This window comes from Lagopus muta, chromosome 4 (genome assembly GCF_023343835.1).
Source record: "Lagopus muta isolate bLagMut1 chromosome 4, bLagMut1 primary, whole genome shotgun sequence".
NCBI lineage: Eukaryota > Metazoa > Chordata > Aves > Galliformes > Phasianidae > Lagopus > Lagopus muta.
The window spans coordinates 14891349-14901112 of NC_064436.1; the positions used below are offsets into that span (position 1 = coordinate 14891349).

The 9764-nt window shown below is 41.6% G+C and overlaps 1 protein-coding gene across 12 annotated transcripts in view; it reads right to left on the reverse strand.

Annotated features, from left to right (window-relative positions):
* CSGALNACT1 (chondroitin sulfate N-acetylgalactosaminyltransferase 1) overlaps positions 1 to 9762 on the reverse strand; it is a 62842-nt gene extending 53080 nt beyond the window's left edge. For 3 of the 12 annotated variants that reach the window (XR_007376484.1, XM_048942278.1, XM_048942279.1), the window contains exons 1-2: positions 4040 to 4457; positions 3484 to 3552 (exon numbers count right to left, since the gene is read on the reverse strand). The gene's annotated coding sequence lies outside the window, so the exon portion shown is untranslated. The other 9 variants (XM_048942282.1, XM_048942284.1, XM_048942280.1 and 6 more) reach the window with 8 other exon arrangements.
* Between the last annotated feature and the right edge of the window lie 2 nt (positions 9763 to 9764).

The following is a 9764-nucleotide window of genomic DNA, read 5'->3' on the forward strand; positions in this document are numbered from 1 at the left end:
GTTCTCCCTATCTACTTGCTAACAAAGATGAAAACCTTTTCCTACTGATTCCCCCCCACACCTTATCTTCTTGCCTAGCTGATGGAGGTCACTAGTATAAAGGAGATTACTTGGATGCTCAAGTTTTTCCATGCAGTCCAGTTGTTCCTACTACTTTCCTACCACCACCTCCGTAAGGCCTTCTCTTGAGCAGGGAGCAAGCCACCAATTAAGCTGGCTGAATGGCCAGATACCTTCTGTGGTTCTGCAGAAAACCTCAGAGTTTAACTCAAGTCAAAGATCCGTGCCATGTTTAATGCTGCTTGTACAACGTACAATGCTAATGATGTACAGTGCTCTCATGAACATTCATCTCATTGGCTTTCATGGCTTGGCATGGAACCAAGTTAGCATACAGTCAAGCTTAAATACATAAACCCATCAATGATGAACCAGAAAATAGAATCCAAACAACTGTTTTAAAATGAAGAAACTGAGCTAGTGACTGAAAAAAAAAAAAAAAAAAAAAAAAAAAAAAAAAAAAAGTTATTGCTTTTTATTTCTTTCAGTATAAGGAACATAGAGAGATAAAACCAATATTTTCCAGAACTGCCCATTCATTTCTTCCATAAATTCTAGTAAAGGAAAGGAACTAAGTGGCCTGAGTTGTCTTTGACAATCTACGAAGGTGATGCAAACAGTCCACAATCCTCTTCTCCATCCCACATAGTTAGAATGCAGTTTGAAGTGATTGTACTGCTGGCCCTTCAAAGCAAAGGTCAAAGTAAGTTCTCCTGAAAAAAAGCAAGAGCAATCTGCAAAACGTCATGATTGATTTTTTTTCCTCATACCCACCAGTCACTAGGAAATTCACAGCAGGCATCCATATGAAGAATATCACAATTAAGAATTCCAAGCACGGTGCCTGGGTGTTGTGTCTATTTCCTAACGAATCCCTCAGCAATTACTACCTACAGCTGTAGCTTAAATGAGTACTCAGTGAACCAGTAAGAGTGAAAACCCTCTCCTAAGGCCGTAACTTTTTATGCTTCTTTTGAAGCTGAGATACCACACAACACAACAAATAAAATTTTTTCAGCTTGATAAATAGGCTCATGGTATTTCTTGAAGCAGATGCTGATAACTGTCACTGAGTTCTTTAAGCTCCTCAGAGGCTGTGGAAACGTTCAGGGTATGGTATTTTTTTTTTTTTTATCTCAGTCTTTATTCTTGAGCCTAAATGCAATCAAGATGCAATGAAAGGGTCCCACTCAATTGCATGAATAAGCAAAACCACTGGAGTTCAGGCAGGCCCTCCAGCAGCATGGCATGCTGCCAAAGGCCTCTCTTCAGACCAAGACATGACTTCAGACATGTCTCGTTATTAGTAATATTATAACAGTGCCGAGAGGCCCTCACAGAGGCTGCATTCACACAACCAGTTTAAAATGCACACAAGATAGTCTTCATCAGTATTTACACCCTGATAAAGGAGAAGCTAACTTACCACACGTGCAACACATGCATTGCCATCTATTCACTGGTCCTTAAACTGTTTAGTTCGTGCTCAACAAGTCTAACTAAACAGCAACACGTAGCTCTGTGCTACTTTCAACAGCCCTCTGTCTCATGTACCTCTACCTGTAACATTCTCAGAATGGAGTGTTTCTCCACTTCCCTTCACCTCTTTGCATGATACTCCTCTCTGACCAGTCTGCCAGTAAAGACAGTTCCACTTTCTGCAAGAGAAAGTGACAGACCATGTCACTAGGATAATAAAACAAGTGGCCAGATGACGATGGCACAGGGCATGCAAGGGGAAATACACCAAGCTGCAAGCTCTGCTACACCGTCTAGGCAAACACTGGCATCACACATCAGGAGGAACAAATATCTTTTGGTGCCTAGTGGTAAGCAAAAAGCATGCAATTCAGTAATATACCACAGCATGTCCTCCTGCCTCAAAGATCTCAAGAAACACAACAACACAACATCAGGTCTCCTTCTTCCCCACAAATCCGTTCTGGCAGAGCAATGCCCAAAACATACAGATAAAATCCAGATGCCACCTAATTTATTGACGGAGGATTCAGAAAATGCGCTCTATAATACAGCATCATTTTACTGCATTGCTTCATTTTATAGTTTTTAAGGCAAAGTCAATTTGAAATAGCTTCAGTTGCAGCAAATAAACTTTATAATACTGGCAAATGGGTTCCAGACCTAAGTTACGTGTTCACACTGTGGCAGGATTTCTAACTCCCAAAAACAGATGTCAGAAAATGCTAATATCTGGTGTGATGCTGATTGAATAAAGTTGAACTTCAACGGGTCTTGACACCACCTTTGAATGAATTTATCCAGTTGAGAAAATTATAAATGCTTGAAGTGTTATTATTCTAAGATTAAGAATAGGTCACTGTAGCTCTATAACTCCACCCCTTATGATTCCATACCCTATCTTATGTGAAAAGCCTCCTGACAAACCACTGAAACAGATCTCCAAAGTGAAGCCAACACTATTTGGAATTCAAACAACCAAAGTTTCAGAGATGTGAAAAGCCAAAGTTTAGAATGATTTTCTAAATGAAAAATGTTTCCTGTAATTGCAGTATAGTATTGTCTGCCTTAAAAAATGCTGTCCCTTTTAAGAGATGCCACAAAGATTCAAGCAAATTGATTTAAAATGCAATGAATCATAAGAATTGTACCCATCCTACAGAACAGGAAGAAGAATTAATCTTCCCTGAATGGCAACATCTTAAATGGCTTGAAAAGAAACAAACAAGTGGCAGTATTTTCTAATTCTCCAGACACTAATTAGAAGTCACAAACAGCAGTATCCCATACAAATTGCATTTTCAGGGCTGCTGCAAATGGCCAATGATGCAGTGACACCTTTCAGCTGAACTGATTATAATAGCAATTTAACATTGTAGAGTGATAAACTTCCCATAACAGGCAGCATTTAGTAGACAAGGAAAAAACATGACAGGAATCAATACTTTCCTAATTTTTTTAAAGTACTGTTAAAAAAAGAATACATCAATAGTGCATTGCGGATTTGAAAACAATTCTGCCTAAGTTAAACATTACCATAAAAGTCATCAGCTTACAAGGAAAGTGATTCACAGTGGAAATCATTTCTAACTCAGTTTAGTGAAGTTTGTGTAACAATTGCCTGCCCAAGGAAAGAAACCCACTCACTTACAGACTTAATGGGGTAATATTAGAGGAGAAAACCAAAGCAATTACCAGAACGATACATCATTAATCTAGGGTACACCAGCTAATAAAAAGCACAGACATACACATAATTGGTACTGATGAAATAATACAGGGTTGTAAGCATCACAGACAATAAACCATTCAGTAAAAAATATTCATATTATATCAACAAGGAAAATAAAGAGCAATCGGATAAATTTAGCAACTACACGTGAAAGAAACACTGCTTCTGCTTCATATTCTAATTTCAGAGATAGGGAAAGAGGATTGTCTTACCTCAGACACAGCCTGAAGAGAGACATCAACACCACGTCTACATCCTTTCCTAGTTCTCTCGATAGCGACCTAAGAAGAAATACAAAATAAGTAACTATCTTCCCTGCAAACAGCACGTGCTCAGGGGGCAGCACGCTGCCCAGTAAAGCAAGCTGAAAATAAGTTAAAAAAAAAAAAAAAAAAAAATCACCACCACCAAAAAAAAAAAAATCCTTTCAAAATAAAAGAGCAAAGAACTTGATATTTGAAACTGCCAGTAAGGTTTATTGCATTTTGAAGAGTAGAGAATCAATAATTAAACTATATAGACATAACTGTGATGTGACCTTACTATCTTCAGCAAAATAATCAAATACTTGTCTACAGGGTAAGGACAGCAAACTCATCTGCACAGAACTCAGCCACGAAAGACCTGAAAAGATTCCTACTCCTGGTATAAGCACACAGGGGCTCAAATGATACAACCTTGCTAACTTGCTTTTTCCTCCAGAAGGACAGTGCTTCCTAAAGCTACACTCAAGCGTTAAATGCTTTGGTCAAGAGTTCATTCACTGACCTGCAATGAAAGCCTTGTTTTCAGCTCCAACATTTTCTAACAGCAAACAATTTTAAAAAATGGTTTCACGGAATGAACTGTTAAAAAAAGAAAATCCTCACATAAGCTTTTCCCGAGGGGGAAGAAATATCCACAAGGTTTAAATTGGCCAGGCGGATTTAAGAGGAAACGGAAAAAAAAAAAAGCAGCTCTTTCTGTTGCGTCAAAGAGCCCACTGTGCAATAGGAACAGTGAGCGGAGTTGTTAAACTGGCAAGCTTCTGCTGAAGACAGCTTTTCAATATGCTCTCAGCATCGTCTCCCAGGCTGGCTGGAGACAGTCCCACTCCTCTTATATGAGTTATGCTCCTTCAAGAGGCAATCGCTCTTAAGGACAATTTGTATAAACACGCTGTTCAACTGGTTTTGCTGCACAGTGAGGGTAATTAGACACATACCTGCACTCACGTATCAGAATTTCATGTTCTTGGGGGAAATGCAGGCATATTTAAAGCAGCGACCATCAGCCCAGCTTAAGAGCAGGATGCTACCGATGACAGATTGTCAGCTGGAACTCTGTTCTCTGCTTACACCATTCTGTTTGCTGTTAGCAGTTTTGAAAGGCAGTACTGACAGAGAAAACCTCAGTGTGATTCCATTGGGTGCTGTAGTCCAAGCAGCTGAATCAAGGAAATCAGTAGTCATGTGCTGCTGACTACCTCTGTGTGTACTGCAGAGCTGTGGCTAGCAGGGGTGTTAATCCCCCTCCTGGGAATGACCACCACAGGACAACAGAGGCTGAGGCAGCGTATTTACTGTGACAAGAGCATGGGAACTGAGCAACCTGGCTAGAGATGAACAGAGCCACAGCCATCAGCACATACAAGGATTTGCTACACAAACCTCCGCATATGAGAAAATCACCCTGAATCCCTTCTTCCACAATCAGTGCAGACTTGAGCAAAGGCATTCAGAGCACAGGTTGACCTACTGTAGCATGTCATCATCTGATCAGCTCAACTGTCTTCTGGGCATCTCTAAGTATAAAGGGAAACGAGGATGACTTCTCAAATGAAAGGAGGTTACAGACACCAACACACTGAGGTGAATACCACGCCAAGTGACAAGGCTGTGCACACCTGTGAGATGTGTGCAGAAAGAGCCTGCAAGGAGCAGGAGAAGAATAGAATAGGTCAGAGATCCTGCTCCAAATACAAACCAAGGAACGGGCTTCTCAGCATGACTGCAGATTAAAAGCTGTTTTAAAAGCAGGACTAACATACGACTGGATAGATAGATTTTTTTTTTATTTCTAGATCTTTCAAAATTGCCACAGAGATACTAAGAGCCTGAACAAGGGGGGAAGGCAGCAGGAGAAAAGGAAATATGTCCAGGAGATAAATCCTCCCTGCGTTATTTGTTTACTAATATGTCTTCTACAGGAAGAGCCTACCCATCTGTTTCAGCTACTTTCAGGTTAAAATGAAATCCTCCCTTAAGAAGTGTTTTCATAAGGAGCAGAACATGTTTTTTTTTTTTAAATAAAGTACAATTAATTTACATATGAAAGATGGCATTTTCTAAGCCTTGGCCCTGTTAACTGAATGCAAAGTCCCTTTTGTGCACCCAGAGATGCAGCCAATGTGCTGCTGCTACTTTCTGCTCACACCACACCCAGACAACTTACCACTTGCCAAACTCCAGCCCTAGTGTCACTCGTGTCGTGTGAGCGTATCATTAGCACTGCGAGCATGATTAATAATCCTGTCCACGCCACAGGGAAGAGAACCAAGTCTGGTTCAACATCCCAAAGCTAACAGCTAGACAGGCGTTCTGACATCTCTCATAATAACAACACCCACTCTTAAGACTGACTAAATCTTCCCCACTATAAATACAGATTGCACACAGCTCAGTGCTGTCATGCTGCAGGCTGAAGGAAACTGATCCCATTTGCTTTGTCTGAAATGGATTTTTTTTGTCCACCTTGGGACTGTAAAAGTGCAGTTATTTGGACTGTGAGCACATGGCTATACTAGACGCCCTCCTGATGTCCTTTGCAGCCTAAATCATTGTGATTTAGTTAAAATTAGGCCAATTAACAAGAAATGCTTTCAGCTATTACAGAAATGAAGTGGACTGTGGCCAACTCTAGCATTTCAAAATCCGAATTTGGATTCAATTCTGAAGACTACAGACAGCCCCAGAACCAGAGACCTCTATTCCATCTCATGAGAAGCCACCAGATCTGCTGAAAAATGTACGTTTTTGTACTGACATTGCCATCTGTCATTAACAGACACCAGCCTACAGAGAGCTGCGCTGAATCCCAACAATCCCATGCAGTTCCACTCATGGATTCCCAGCCTCCTCTTGCTCTTCTTTCTGGTTCATCACTCAGCAGTTTAATCTATTACCTTTCACCATCAAGGGTGACATAAGACACTTGGTCTCAGCCTCAAATTCGCAGTCCCTGGCAGCCTAGACACCACCCAGCTGTAGGAAATTGCTCTGCACAAAGACAATGGACACCAAAATGGTAAACAAAACATCTTCCACACAATCTCATAGTTTTTGCTACCTCAAAAATCCCCTTCTTCAAGACCTCGCTCATAAAATACTAAGGAAATTTATGCTTATCATATCTTTTCAATATTGATACAACAGCTTTAGAAAGGAGAGCAGATTGTCTTTACCCATGCCAACACCAGCTTTGATCTCTAAAGAATGCATGCAGGACTATAATTATCAGGTAAACCAGCAGATGGATAACCATTTGTTGGGATTATACCAAGGCAGAAATTCAGAAAGTGGAGAATGACAATATCAAGTCCTCTGCCACTGTTCAATGCCAGCTTAACACCTTCTGAACACCTTCAGTTCTGTACTGACTGAAGGGTCACAGCCACATTCAGAGTCCCAGCCGTAGTGCAGACAACTTGATGCACTATGCTCAAGATCTGCAGTACTGCCTTTACATTCCACATATGCCTGTCCCTGCACTGACTGTATCAACAACGCTGCCTGAATCCCCCACACTTGATCTTTGCTACTGACACCTTCAAGAAACAGGACAATCCTCCCAGGCAACACTAACCTTTACAGCATCAGATGACTAACATGCTTTGAGGTCAGCACTGTCAGTTTCCTGCTACAGCAGATCACAAAGCCTCTTCCTGATAAACAAGGCTTATGTAGGCATTCCAGCTGAGTCCCACATTCCTGCAGGAAGGAGGTTGTGCACACTTCCAGTCAGATGGCTAAGATATTGAGACCTTCAGCATGCCCTGCATTGTTCACATCCAAACAGCACACTCTGTATGAGAACTCGGGAGAGCCACTCCAGGAGGGGAGGAAGAATCAGGTCTCAACCCGATAGGATTAGCCCAGCCCTGCCACCACCCACAGGCTTGGAATAGAAGATGAGTACGTCAAATCACTGGCACATCAGTGGTTCCAATTGAGCACAGTAACAACCCCAAATCACAGAACTGCAGGGCTTGGAAGGGATCTCTAGAGACAGAACCCACTAAGCTGCTCAGCTAAAACCAATAGCTTCTGTTCTCAGCAACTTCTAACACGAATCCTATTGTGATGTGATAGAGAGTCAGTACTTGTATTTTTGTAACTGTCATTATTCCATGCCCTATTCTGATTTCCTTCTGCTGTGCTAAGAAATGCTGATTTCCAGCCACGAAAAATTATCACAGTAGTAACTACGATTCTATGATTCTCCAAAGAACAGTGATCCCTTTCCTCTTAGACAAGAAAAGTGTTGTTTCTTACTTTGATATTACTAAACCCAACACTCCAAACTCTCTTGATTAAAACTAGCTGCTTTTATGACTCCTTATGAAACTCAAAAAAGCCACAATTTCTGTCTAGCTGGTACCTGAGTGTAGTTCTGCAGCAGATGTTTAGCAGGGGACTCCTCGCACACCCATTCTTCTTGAAAAGCAGCTTCTGATATCCACTATCCTCCTGTTGCCTCTTGTGGCATCCTAATTCTGGCTTCACAAGCAGCACAGAGCAAGCCAGGACCACTCACCCCATCACTCCTTCCGTGGGCCATTAAGAGACACAATACATACTGTCATGTTTTGAGCCCAAAAAGTAAAATGCCATCCTACAGCAGCCTCTGGGTTGAGTAATAGAGGCAGGACAGAAAGATGAGGAAGTGCTCTGCATTCATTTCATGAGCAATAGCAGACTTTCTGCTGTGCTCTGTCACCTCTGAACGGTGCATGAATTACATATTTTGCGCTCCTTCCAATTGTAACTGGTGAACATCTCTCAACAAAAGAGCTGAGAGAAGGGTCAAAGAACAGGATCTTGCACTCACTGCTGGGAACTGATAAACTGACAGGGTCAATTGCTTTCAACAAGACAATCCTGCGATAATTTTTCATGGCTACAAATCAGGATTTGTTAGCACAGTAGCAGGAAATCAGAACAGGGCATGAAATACTGACAGTTCCATGTCAGGCTAAAATCAGCTCTCTCCTTCAGAGAGCAGAGCCTTTGCAAACACACCTCTTTCTGAAGGCTGCATTTTATATACAAGTTCTCTTCCACAAGCACAGGCCAACATTGAGGCCACAGAGTGAAACCAATATAGGATTCACACCCAAAAAGCATGGGTCGTTCCTCACACAAAGCTGGCAGTGGCTGTGGTGTAGGAGGAATTAGCAGCAGCAAGGAGAGAGGGTGAGAAGTCAAATTCCCGGCCCTCAGATGACTCCATTCTCAGCCCAAAAATGACACCAGGGACCATACACTTCCCCCAAACTTAAAATTTGTGACAGCGTACCGCAAAAACACTTTTCCACGTGCACCAGAATAGCAAGAGGATCTGCAGACATCATAAAACAGGGGATAATGAGGCAAAAAATGCATCAATTAATAAAGCAGAAAGGATCTTACTCCTTATCTGCTTCAGAGGCTTAGCACCCATTTTAACTATTTAATGAAGGGATTGTCTCCTAGATATAAAGACATATGGCCGTACGCAGCGCAAGTTCACAAGAGCAAAGTCTGAAAGGGCTGTTGTAACATCAAAAATGAACGGCCTACTTGAAAGGAATAAATAAAATGATAACACTGAAAAAGTTTACACTTAGATAAGTAACAGGAACACCTGCATATAATCAAGCATCTTAACACTGAACATCATAAACTACAGATAAGCAAATCTGTAAGTTGTTGAAGGTCAGGACAGCTTATGGACAGAAAAAGCTCTGCTCTTTGAATCTACTGCTGGTTACCTTAGTCCTCAACTACAAGTACCTTTTATCAGTACAAGCCATGGCAGTGCTGTTAAGGGCCTTGGACCTTTACAAAGTACTTCGATTTACACCAATAACCACTTCAAAAAGGGCACTGCTGTGCTGTAAACATTAGAGATGAAGTCAGTTGACTCCAGCCACCATTATATTCTTAACACCGCACACAAAACTAAGAAAGAGAAGCTCTTGAGCCTGGCTCAGCCGCTATAGTACCTACTATCACTAGTTCTAAATGCTAATGGGTAGTACCACAAAGTTTCTCATAAGCCACAAGTTTTGAGAGCCTAAACTGCTCCCTGAGCTACAACAAGCACTTCAGCCCTCCCTATCCATACAAGTGCTCTTAATTCCCACTTCCCTACTACAGATACATTTTCTGACCCTCAGCCACACACAGTAAGGTCCCTATACCTCACTAGCCCCAGTGCAGCACAAAGACCACCACCAAAGCCTATAGAGAAG